General features: G+C 32.0%; 1 protein-coding gene across 1 annotated transcript in view; it reads left to right on the plus strand.

Annotated features, from left to right (window-relative positions):
* TyrRS (Tyrosyl-tRNA synthetase) overlaps positions 1-11,057 on the plus strand; it is a 118,374-nt gene that overhangs the window by 44,658 nt on the left and 62,659 nt on the right. The window lies entirely within an intron of this gene.

Here is an 11,057-nt window from a genome sequence, read left to right on the forward strand (position 1 = left end):
GAGTATATTTCTTTGAATCTTCTGTAAGTTCAATTGATTGAAAGGCGGATTTAAGATCTAAACTACTAAAAATTACAGCGTCCCGCATGGTGTTGAGTAGCATTTTGAAGTTTGAGATAGCAACAGGTTCCACCATAATTAATTCATTTATACCCCTAAAATCAACTACTAGCCTAGCAGCTTGATTTCTTTTATCCTTGCGAAAGACTAAAAAACAAGGGGAGGAAAAAGCTGGTAAATCCCCACCCTCAACACTGGCTTTATTCAAAACTTTAGTTTTAACTAAGAATTCTAAAACATCCCGTAAAAGCTCAGCATTTGCGCTATTTTCATAGTATATTTTTTTCATTCTAGGTAATTCAACATTGTCCTTTAATCTAATTTGATAATACCCGCATGTAGCCGAGATATTCCCCCTATCTAAAGAATGAAGTGATACTACTTTAGGATAGCTATCAAGGAATATATCTTTAACAAAAGGCCATATATGGGGTTTAAAATTTTTCTCGAGGACCATATCGGTCGCATTAGCTAACATTGTGTTTGGAATATCAAGTCCTTTAGGTAATAGGTCATCAGGTGTAATAATACAGTCACTATTAAAACCTAGTTGGATAGTTTGTTTAGGATCATAATACTTAGGCAATTCATGCTTAGGAATAATTTTTTCTTTTATGTCTATCCTTTCCTCTGTTAAACTTTTACCCTTAGTATTAACATCATTATTTTTGCAATGAGTATTTGAAAAGAAAGGTGAATTTTTAGGAAAGTGTATATTCATATTACTAATATGATAATTTTCTTTTTCAGTATCAGAGAAATTTTCATGAAAGCAAATGTTTTGGATGGAAAATTCAGTTTGTGCTGGTAAACGGCATTCATAATAAATTAAGGTATTATTTTTGTTAAAAGTACTTACCAAAGACATTAATTTTTCATCATCATCTGGGATAGGAATTGTAGGAGAGTGATGTACAGGAACTAAAGTGCCTTTAATGTTTCCTTCAAAATTTCCATGTCCTAAATTTTCAACATATCCCGGCAGTACAAAATTATTTTTATAAACCCTAAGGTCAGCTATAGTAGGAATAATTTTAATAAATCCCATTTCTTCATAAGGTATTTTATCTTGTGTAATGAAAAGATGTTGACCAACTTTGAAAAAGGCAAGTGCATGGACATGAAAAAATACAAGTTTAATTTCTTTAGATTGTAAAACAACATGATCTGAGACACACGTATGTCTTTCTGTATCATTTAAATAATAAGACTCCAGGAAAATTCTAGGAACAACGTCAACAAAAAGTTTAGGTGGGTTTTCATAAAAGGATACGGCGATTTTGAAATTTTTCAATGTGTTCATATTGATAAGGAGGGGGTCATCCATACCATCGGAGACATAAAACTGTATTTTTGCAATTTCATTTAAGCTAGGTAGAGTGAAAAATAAATCAATAGTGCCAAGTATTTTCATGGAGTGACCAGTAATGGAAATTAGATTATAATTAGATTTTGTCGTTAATTTAAGAATTTTAGCCTTATTATATTTTGGATAAAGAGTAAGTAAATATTGTAGGTTGACTAATGGCAGGCCCGCTCCGCTGTCAAAAAATGCAAAAGCTTCTTGGAGACAAGTAGAATCAAAACCAAGTTTACAAGGTAAAAATAATTTTTTTCCTACGTCTGTATCTACATTTGCAACTGAAATTTTATTTATTTTAATATTTGAGAGGAGAATAGAATTATTCAAAATAGGAAGGGTTGATTTATGACGCGGAGAAAAAGGAACGAAAGTATTAATGGGAGCGGTGCCTATTTCCTATTTATGAAAAGTTGCAAGCTGCTTTTTCATTTGTTGTTTAATTTCAAAAGAAGGCGCTGGCCATTGATTGTTGGATTTAAGAAAAAGGGCGCGCGGTCTTCTAGGACAAAAATCATCAGGATGGAAAAGCTCATCTTCAGTATCTGCTAGACATTGGGGACAGGGATCGGGCACTCTGTTCACAAGCGCAAAATTGCCCGAGTCCGTCCGCATTTCAAAGCAGAAATCCGTGGCTGTATGGCCTCCTTTTCCACAGAGAAGGCAATGAAGTTTTCTTTTATTGGAGTTATTAGTGTTGTTAGTTCTCGTGTTATTATAATTGTTATTATATCTAGGTTTCCCTGGTTTGGAAAATTGTTGTGATTGTTTCCCATTAGAGTGCTGCATTTTCATAAAATTAGGGTTTTTATGTTGTATGGTTTTATTAGAAGATTGAAAATAATTTGATCTATTGTTATAATTATTTCCGTTTTGATATTGTCTAGCTGCATAAGGTTTATTTTGTGTGTAAGCGTTATTAGAAAAATTGTTGTATTTTTGGTGAGCAGAGACTTCTTGAATTTTAATATTTCGAAAAGCAGAGCCTTCTAAAACTTTGTTGCCAGAACGAATGAAATTAGTGTTAGGCTTGATTGATTTTACATGCGAAGAAGGTCTAACAATTTGAAAAGAATTTCTACTTGGAGCGTGTTTAGATCTTTTATAGTTAAGATCTATAGCAGTGGCAATTTTGCGAAGAGATCTAGAGAATTCATCAAAGGTCGGAGGCCTATTATATAAAGTGACCAGCTTCATACGTGTTTTTTCACCATCTGCTTTGTTATCAGGTGGCAGGTTTTTAAGTAAAGCTTCTATAGCTGTGTAATTATACATTTCGTTTTTAATAGAGTCTGGTTGATCTGAACAGGCTCTTTGAGCAAGATTAAGTATTTCGCTAACGACAGAGTCATATGTAGCATTAGAAGGAGGTTTATAATTATGTAATAAGGTAACTGCTTCTTCTGGTTTAACTCTTTTATCATATTTTATAAGGAGAGAAGAAATTATTTCATTAATAGTCAGGTTGCCATCCAGAGCATTGCTAACCATTTCATAAGGTGGACCTGTAAAACAGCGAAGAAAAACAGATGCAAATTGAGATTCTGTTAACTGACATTGCAATTGTGCATTTTTAATGTTCCTTAAAAATTCCACTATAGAAGGATTATCTTTCCCAGAAAACTTTTGGCGGACAGGAAAAGTGTTGTTAACAAGACTCAACTTTTGGTCAGTGAAGAAAAGAGTATCGTTGTGATCTGGAAAAGGAGGAAGAAGAAAATTTTTGGTTTGTTGATCAAAAACTTCATTATGTTGTTGAAGCATGTTTTCATGAATAGCAGCTTTAATTGAAGCGTCAATATCAAGAGAAGAAAGGGGCTTAGTTGCTTCATGTTCTTCAAGAAAAGTATTATATTCTTTTACCGTGTCATCAAAGAATGATTTACCAAGTGGAGTTTTGCTTTTTTTAGCAATTTCAACAATGTATGCTGTTTGGCTAAGAAGAATTCGTCCTAAAGGAGATTGTAACAATTTACAAGATCTGGGGTCTTGTTGAAGTTGAAGTAAAAAGTCATCATATTCATCTGTTTTTGCAGAATCAGAGTGTTCAATCCTAAAAGGATGTTCAATTTCCTCAGTATCGCGTAAATCTGAATTAGATTTACGTTTGTTTTCATTATTTAAATTATCAGCAAGTACTTCAGCAAAAGTCCTATCTTGTGATTTACTGCGAGGAAACATTGATTTCATGATAGAAATTAAAAATTTGAATTTGTAATGTCAATAAAATTCACGCAATCTCGTACAATAATTTGAACTTAGTAGAGCTGAAAATATGGGAAGAAAAAAAAATAAAATCCAAGAACTAAGTGGATGTAATGGTATAGAAGATAGATAGAATTTAAGATGGTTAGCAGATTCAAGAGTATTTAGTCGAGAGTGTCTATAAGGGAATGACAAAGTATTAAACTAAATAATTATTTATAAAATAGAAATGACTGTGCACAGTAACTAAGTTAGGTATAAAAAAAAATATGCTAGCAATAAAATCTTTATTGGTAGAAGCAATAAAGACGGACTATAAGCTTTATTGGTAGAAGCAATAAAAGCGGAGTATAAACTTTATCGGTAGAAGCAATAAAGTCGGACTATAAGATCTGTATTAAGTAAGTATTATTAAATAAGGGTTAAAAGTCCTTATTAACAATAAAGCACGTTTAAAGTCCCTAAAACGTGATATAAAAGGCCTGTATATAATCAAAAAATAAGCGCTAAAGGATTTTGCCCGAAAGTATTTAGAAAACGGGAATATAATGACGTCAAAAAATCCAAAAATAGAAGTCTAGAAAATGTGTCTTATAAAGAAGAGTGATATGTTATTTTATGTCTTTATAAAAATATCTGTAGTGTGAATATTTAAAATATGTATAAAAACTTTAATATCTCAATAAAAGGGAAGGTAAAGTAATTTATGCAAAATATAGAGAAAAGATTGAAGTAAGTCTAGTGAAGTATAAAAGCTGTAAATACACTAGGTTATTTTGTTATAAAAAAAACTTTAATGCATAAGATGTGTTAAAATGTTAAACACTCAAAGAAAAGACTGAAAAGACATATAGATTAGACACTGAGGTTTAAAATAAAAGGGGACTTGTTAAAATCTCATATACTTAAGGTAGAAGCTTAAGGGAGATAAAATATTCAAAGTATTCATACACTTAAGGTAGAAGCTTAAGGTAGATAAAAAATGTCAAATGTTTATGCACTTAAGGTAGAAGCTTAAGGCGGTTAGAAATTTCAAATGTTTTTACACTTAAGGTAGAAGCCTAAGGTAAATAAAATTTTTATATAAGTATAGACAGATCTTTAAAATAAAATTGCGCAAAGAGTAAAATAGTCCTTATTATAGAAAATGTGAATATATTCAAAACAGAAAATTAGTACCTGTATTGTACTAAAGTATAAGCGTTTAGTCTCAAGGGGAAAAAAAACTTCTAAGTTAGAAATGAAAACTAAACTTTAGTTTTATATCAATATTAATTTCTATTGACAAAAACCTGATGCTTCTTAGAATGTAGAAATGTTGATGTAGCTAGCAGGTAGAATGTAGAAGTTTTGATATAGCTAGCAGGTAGAATGTAGAAACGTTGGTTGATGTAGCTAGCAGGTAGAATGTAGAAATGTTGATGTAGATAGCAGGATCCTGAAAAATGTTCTTAAATAGAATAAGAAAATATAAAGCATGCAAAGCAAAATAACACACACAAAAATTAGGTTCAATGTGTCTTTTACAACTGGCCAGGAAGAAAAGAGCAGGTTTTCTGTAGAGTAAAAGTTAGGTCAGGTCAAATGCAATCTCTATTCCAATACCGGAAACGTGCGCCACATGTAAAAACGGTTTGTTCCTTTATCAAGCAAGATAGAGAAAATTCTATTTGATTTCTACTCAGAGAAAAAAGAAAAATTTATGTTAAGGTGTTGTCAAATAATTTCTCTTTATACTTTAATTATTGGGTAAATAGCTCGTTGGTTCAGTGGAGTATTATCCCTGAGTAGTAGAAAAAAAGTCCTTAGATGTAAATAAACTTCCCTGCCACCAAAGTTTTAAGACTGTAATTTTCTAATATTCTTTTTCTTTATTAAGGTGTTAAATAAGGCGGCTCGGAAACGGGAGAGGTGCAGTACAGACCAAACAAACAGATCAAAGCAAATTTCAAGTTTTTACCAAGTTTAAAGTGGATAGGAAGATACAAGAATGTACCACTATGTATTAGTAGAGACAAAGAAATAAATGAATAATCAACAAAGGTAAAATTTGATTAAGTTTTCTTTTCTTTTATTTTACTTCTTACAGTTATACAAAGCAAACATCTGATTAGAAAGTAAAATGTATATTACAAAAAAATAAGAAATTCAAGCACACAAGTATATACTAGTTAGTAATATTATTACAATGGATAAGATACCTGGTAAATATAACCAGAGCATATACTGTATAAAATGATTACTACTTAAAGACTATATCCTTAGGTTTAGAATATTATATTTATACCAAGTCTTTTGGTATTTTAGGCTTAAAGAAAATTTTAAATTGAAATTGTTTCTAAGTTTTTATGTATGCTTAAGACTCTAAGGTAAAGTATAATCTAGGAAATAAATACAAGTGTTTTGACACTTAGAATCTTTAAGGAGAATGTAAGCTAAAATATTTCTAAGTTCTTTTATTCTTAGGGCTTTAAAGTAAAATATGAACTAAAAATAAATACAAGTGTCTTGATACTTAGAATATTTAAGGAGAATGTAAGATAAAATATTTCTAAGTTTTTTTTTATTCTTAGGCCTTTAAAGTAAATTATGAACTAAAAATAAATACAAGTGTTTTGACACTTAGAATCTTTAAGGAGAATGTAAGCTAAAATATTTCTAAGTTCTTTTTATTCTTAGGCCTTTAAAGTAAATTATGAACTAAAAATAAATACAAGTGTTTTGACACTTAGAATCTTTAAGGAGAATGTAAGCTAAAATATTTCTAAGTTCTTTTTATTCTTAGGCCTTTAAAGTAAATTATGAACTAAAAATAAATACAAGTGTTTTGACACTTAGAATCTTTAAGGAAAAATGTATATTAAAATTTCTCTAAGTTTCAGGAACAATAGAAGAAAAATATGGCACTTAGAAAATTTAAAGAAAACTCAAGCAAGAAAATGGCAAAGTATGAAATCTGCTTAAGAACTCCTTTACACTCTACTGAATAGAAAAACCTTATTGAACCTAAATTATAGTGCTAACCTGGATTAGAGCTAGAAGCTGAGTAGTGAACAATCTTCCCAAGACTGATACAAAAGTCTTGAGATTTGCCCTTTTTATACTAAATTTTGGCTATGACATCAGAGCTTTTAGCTTGTAAAATCCAGGTTAAATTTAGGTCATGATAGTAAAAAAAACTATAAAATGAAAAGCTTCTAAAGCACTAGATATCTTATGTAATACAATTGTAGAATATATGTTTGATTTTCTTTTCTTGTTTTTCAGTGTTCTTATTTGTTTTCTATTTTCTCGCGTAGTAGTTGGATGTCTGTGTTTATTCTAAAAAAAATAGGTTTCAGTTTTTGTAAAGACATTTTTATCTTATGATTTTTCTTTACCTAATTCTGTCTGTATATTTATCCAGGAAAATATTCCCCTGGGTGTGTGTGTGATGTGGAGTGTTTAGCAATAAAATTTTCTTTATGTTAGGTGCATAGCTTCTCTACAATTTTTTTGTCTTGCCCTTATTTAGGACCGGTTTTTGTCCTAACAAAAGATAGAGAGCTGAAATTTTTTGACAACATTCCCATTATTAAGGAGCACAATTAACTCTTAAACATCAATAGCGGTCGGACTGCTTTTTAGCTGGTTTTAGGCTATTTTTATATTTTCCAAATTTTACCCATTCCTTTGGTGTTTATGGTCCGACTTTCAAAATTTTTTCAGTTAAAGATATCAAAATAAAATTTCCCGTCATTTTAAGAAAACAACGATGCCGGTCAGACTGCCTTTTTGCAGGTTTTTGGCTATTTTTATATTTTTCAGATTTTCCCCCATATCTTTGGTGTTTATGGCCCGATTTTCAAAATTTTTGAGTTAAAGATATCAAAATTAAATTTCCTGTCGTTTGAAGAAAACAACAATGATGGTCAGACGGCCTTTTTGCAGGTTTTTAGCTATTTTTATATTTTTCAGATTTTCCCCCATATCTTTGGTGTTTATGGTCCAATTTTCAAAAAGTTTTCAGTTAATGATATCAAAATTAAATTTCCTGTCGTTTGAAGAAAACAACAATGATGGTCAGACTGCCTTTTTGCAGGTTTTTGGCTATTTTTATATTTTTCAGATTTTCCCCCATATCTTTGGTGTTTATGGTCCAATTTTCAAAAAGTTTTCAGTTAAAGATATCAAAATTAAATTTCCTGTCGTTTGAAGAAAACAACAATGATGGTCAGACTTCCTTTTTGCAGGTTTTTGGCTATTTTTATATTTTTCAGATTTTCCCCCATATCTTTGGTGTTTATGGTCTAATTTTCAAAAAGTTTTCAGTTAAAGATATTAAAATCAAATTTCTGGCGTTTTAAGAAAAGAAACAATGGCAGCCAAACTGCCTTTTAGCAGGTTTATTGGCTATTTTTATATGTTTGACATATTTCCCCATATCTTTTTTAAATTCTAAAACTTTTTTGCATTAACAGTTTCAAAATATTTTTCCCATTGATATGTGCATCTAGTATGTAATTTACTTTAACCGTCTTCATCATACAAAATAAAACAAGGTTTCGTGTTTATTTTCTCCAATAAATCTATTCTTGACTTTAATAAATACACTTTAAATCTACTTATACGTATTCCTATCCACAATTTTTTGTGCTTCGCTACTTATGGATGTTGTCATCCTTGTTTACTCATAGATATTGCAAATTATCCTTTAGTATTATAAATTTAGCATGGATCTGTATTAAAGAGAGAATGTGGTAGTCGGACAGACAGACTGTCATTTCCTAGAGCATACTACGCTCTGAGACTCCCGGCAAATGCAGGTGTTAAAGCTCCACCCATCACATTCCTAAGCCAACTCTTTCTTCTATTCTGACCACCAAAGAATGCGGTCAAAGTTTATCAGCCGCCGATGTGGGGAGGGAGTTGCCCCTCCCCCCTTCATGTTCCAGATAACCTACCCTTTTCCAGGGGACGTTTACCTTACCCCCACAGGGGCCTGCCCATCTGCTATTCACCTGGCTGCAGCCCCCAATTTTCTCCACACCCATTTTCTACCTAACCCAATATTGTAATCTGTTTGTATATAAAGCCATTAATTTGTTGTGTATAATCAGTTCTAAATAAACATTGAAACTGTAACTACTTGAAGTACTTTATTGATAGAATCCTTAAGGCTAGGGGCTCTTTTGATCGGACTCGCTCAGTAGGGTTGAACTGCTTCACCCCTACCACAATAAGACCCAAAGATACAGAAACTGTTGATAATAGAGGCTAGGAGCACAAGCGAATTGAAAAATAAGGGAAATATACACATTATTAACTAGATATATATTTATCCTTATACTAAAGTAACAGTATGTTTGTCTGTGTATCTGTGTGTACCAAAGGATCTTGCTAACCGCTGAACCGATCGGGTTCTCCTTAACAGGGTAAATTCTCATAAGTCCCGGTAAGGTTTTTAACTATTTTGGGGTGGTGTTAAAAAATCGAAATTTTTTTTACGTTCTCGATTTTAGAAAGAGAGTTCAACGAAAACATAAACGCCAAACGCAAAGTAGACATATTTTAAATATAATAAAAAAAAACATTTAAAGTGCTACTAGAGTCCTCTAGGGGCGTAGCCGCCAGTAAACATAGTAAGATAATAGGCAGATACATTAATATATACTAGCGGCTACGCCCCTAGAAGCCTCTAGTGGCACTTTAAATGTTTTTGTTTGTTAAAGTCTGCGATAATTCTTTATATTACGGATACCTCTTAATGTTACGTTGAAGTCTCCCAGATTTTAAGAAAATTTTCAATTTTTTTGTCATTTCTTTTGGGAGGGTGGTAGTACCCTCCCCCAAAATAGTTAAAAACCTTCCCAGGACATATGAGAATCTACCCTGTTAAGGAGAACCCGATCGGTTCAGCGGTTAGCGAGATCCTTCGGTACAGACACACAGACAGACAAACATCCTGTTACTTTAGTATACGGATGTATAGCTGATGATATCTAGGGGGCTTTGTGTCGCTTCAGGTTCTAGTCCTCTCCACGCACCTTAAAAAATTAAAGTAAATAAATATATTCTTGATAAATCCTCCGCGTCTTGTTAGCATCCTTTTGCCAACTATAATCCTATATTTGCAACTCTTTTGCCAACTATAATCCTATATATGCAACTCTTTTGCTAACTATAATCCTATATTTGCAACTCTTTTGTCTTTGAAGTGCTTACTGTGCATAGTAATGAGTTGCATCTATTTTGGGTCAAGACATTCCCACTAGTCTAACCACCTCACAAAGCAGCAGTGGGAACCACTAATAACGTCTTTAGATATTACACCAATTACCTCCCCCAACGAAAAGCGGATACGCTACGTGTTAAGCCATGGTCGAGTCGCAAATATTTATGGATAGAAAGATAGTCAGACAGAAAGACAGAGCAACTTAGCAAGAGATAGATGTATATCTATAATACAAAGTAGTATGATGTGTGTCCGTCCGTCTGTCTGTCCATCCCTTAAGATCTCGCTAACCACTGAACCGATCGGATTCTACTCTTCATGGAATATACCTACTGATCCTGTGGTGGTTTTAGGCTATTTTCTTGGAGGGTGGGACACCCCCAACCCCCCAAAAAATGAAAAAAGCCCCCCCTTAATTTAAAAAAATCATTAGATTTAGTAGACAGACAGAAGGACAAACAGCATTATTTACATTATAGAATCATTTATAGAACAATAAATTATTTTTTTTACATAAATAAATTCATAGAATCAAAAAAAAAACAATTGCATAGCATTCTTAGTGTAACCAAGAATGACAACATCCATAAAAGCGAAGCTCTGAAACGGTATGACAAACGAACATTAATATTTGTAGAGTGTAAGAACTGAAAAATCAGAACATAAAATGTATAACAGTCGAAGCAAAATTATAGGTAAATTTGTTGAAAAAACTGCTTAAATACAGAACATTGTTGAAGGACATACTTACATGTTTAATACTGGATTATAGAGATGCTTCGCTTGTAACATTGTCCTAGGTCAATCGGATTAATCACATAAAAATTTGTTGTTAATTAAGTTAAAAATAAATATGTTTAAAATGGACGTACGGACATTCTGGTTACGATTGTAGAGTTGCTACGCTTTTTAATTGTACCTTGCTCCTACAGGAATCACCATGCAAAGTTTGAAATCGATAAGATAATTCTAACATGCCTAAATTAACATAAAAAGCTATCCGTTCCAGAGAGACAATTCTAATTATAGAAAAGCTTTGCTTTTAAAAATAAACCACTAGCCCTTATAAAAAAGAAACAGGATGTTTGTCTTTTAGGATCTCGCAAATAGCTGAACTAATCTATAAAGTAACTAGTATGTATTTTTAGTATGTAGCCTAAGATTTCGAAAACTACCAAACCGATAGAGTTCTCCACATTATAAGAAACTAACAAAGGT

Source organism: Acartia tonsa, chromosome 15 (assembly GCF_053477335.1).
Source record: "Acartia tonsa isolate MP-2025a chromosome 15, ASM5347733v1, whole genome shotgun sequence".
NCBI classification, from domain to species: Eukaryota; Metazoa; Arthropoda; class Copepoda; order Calanoida; family Acartiidae; genus Acartia; species Acartia tonsa.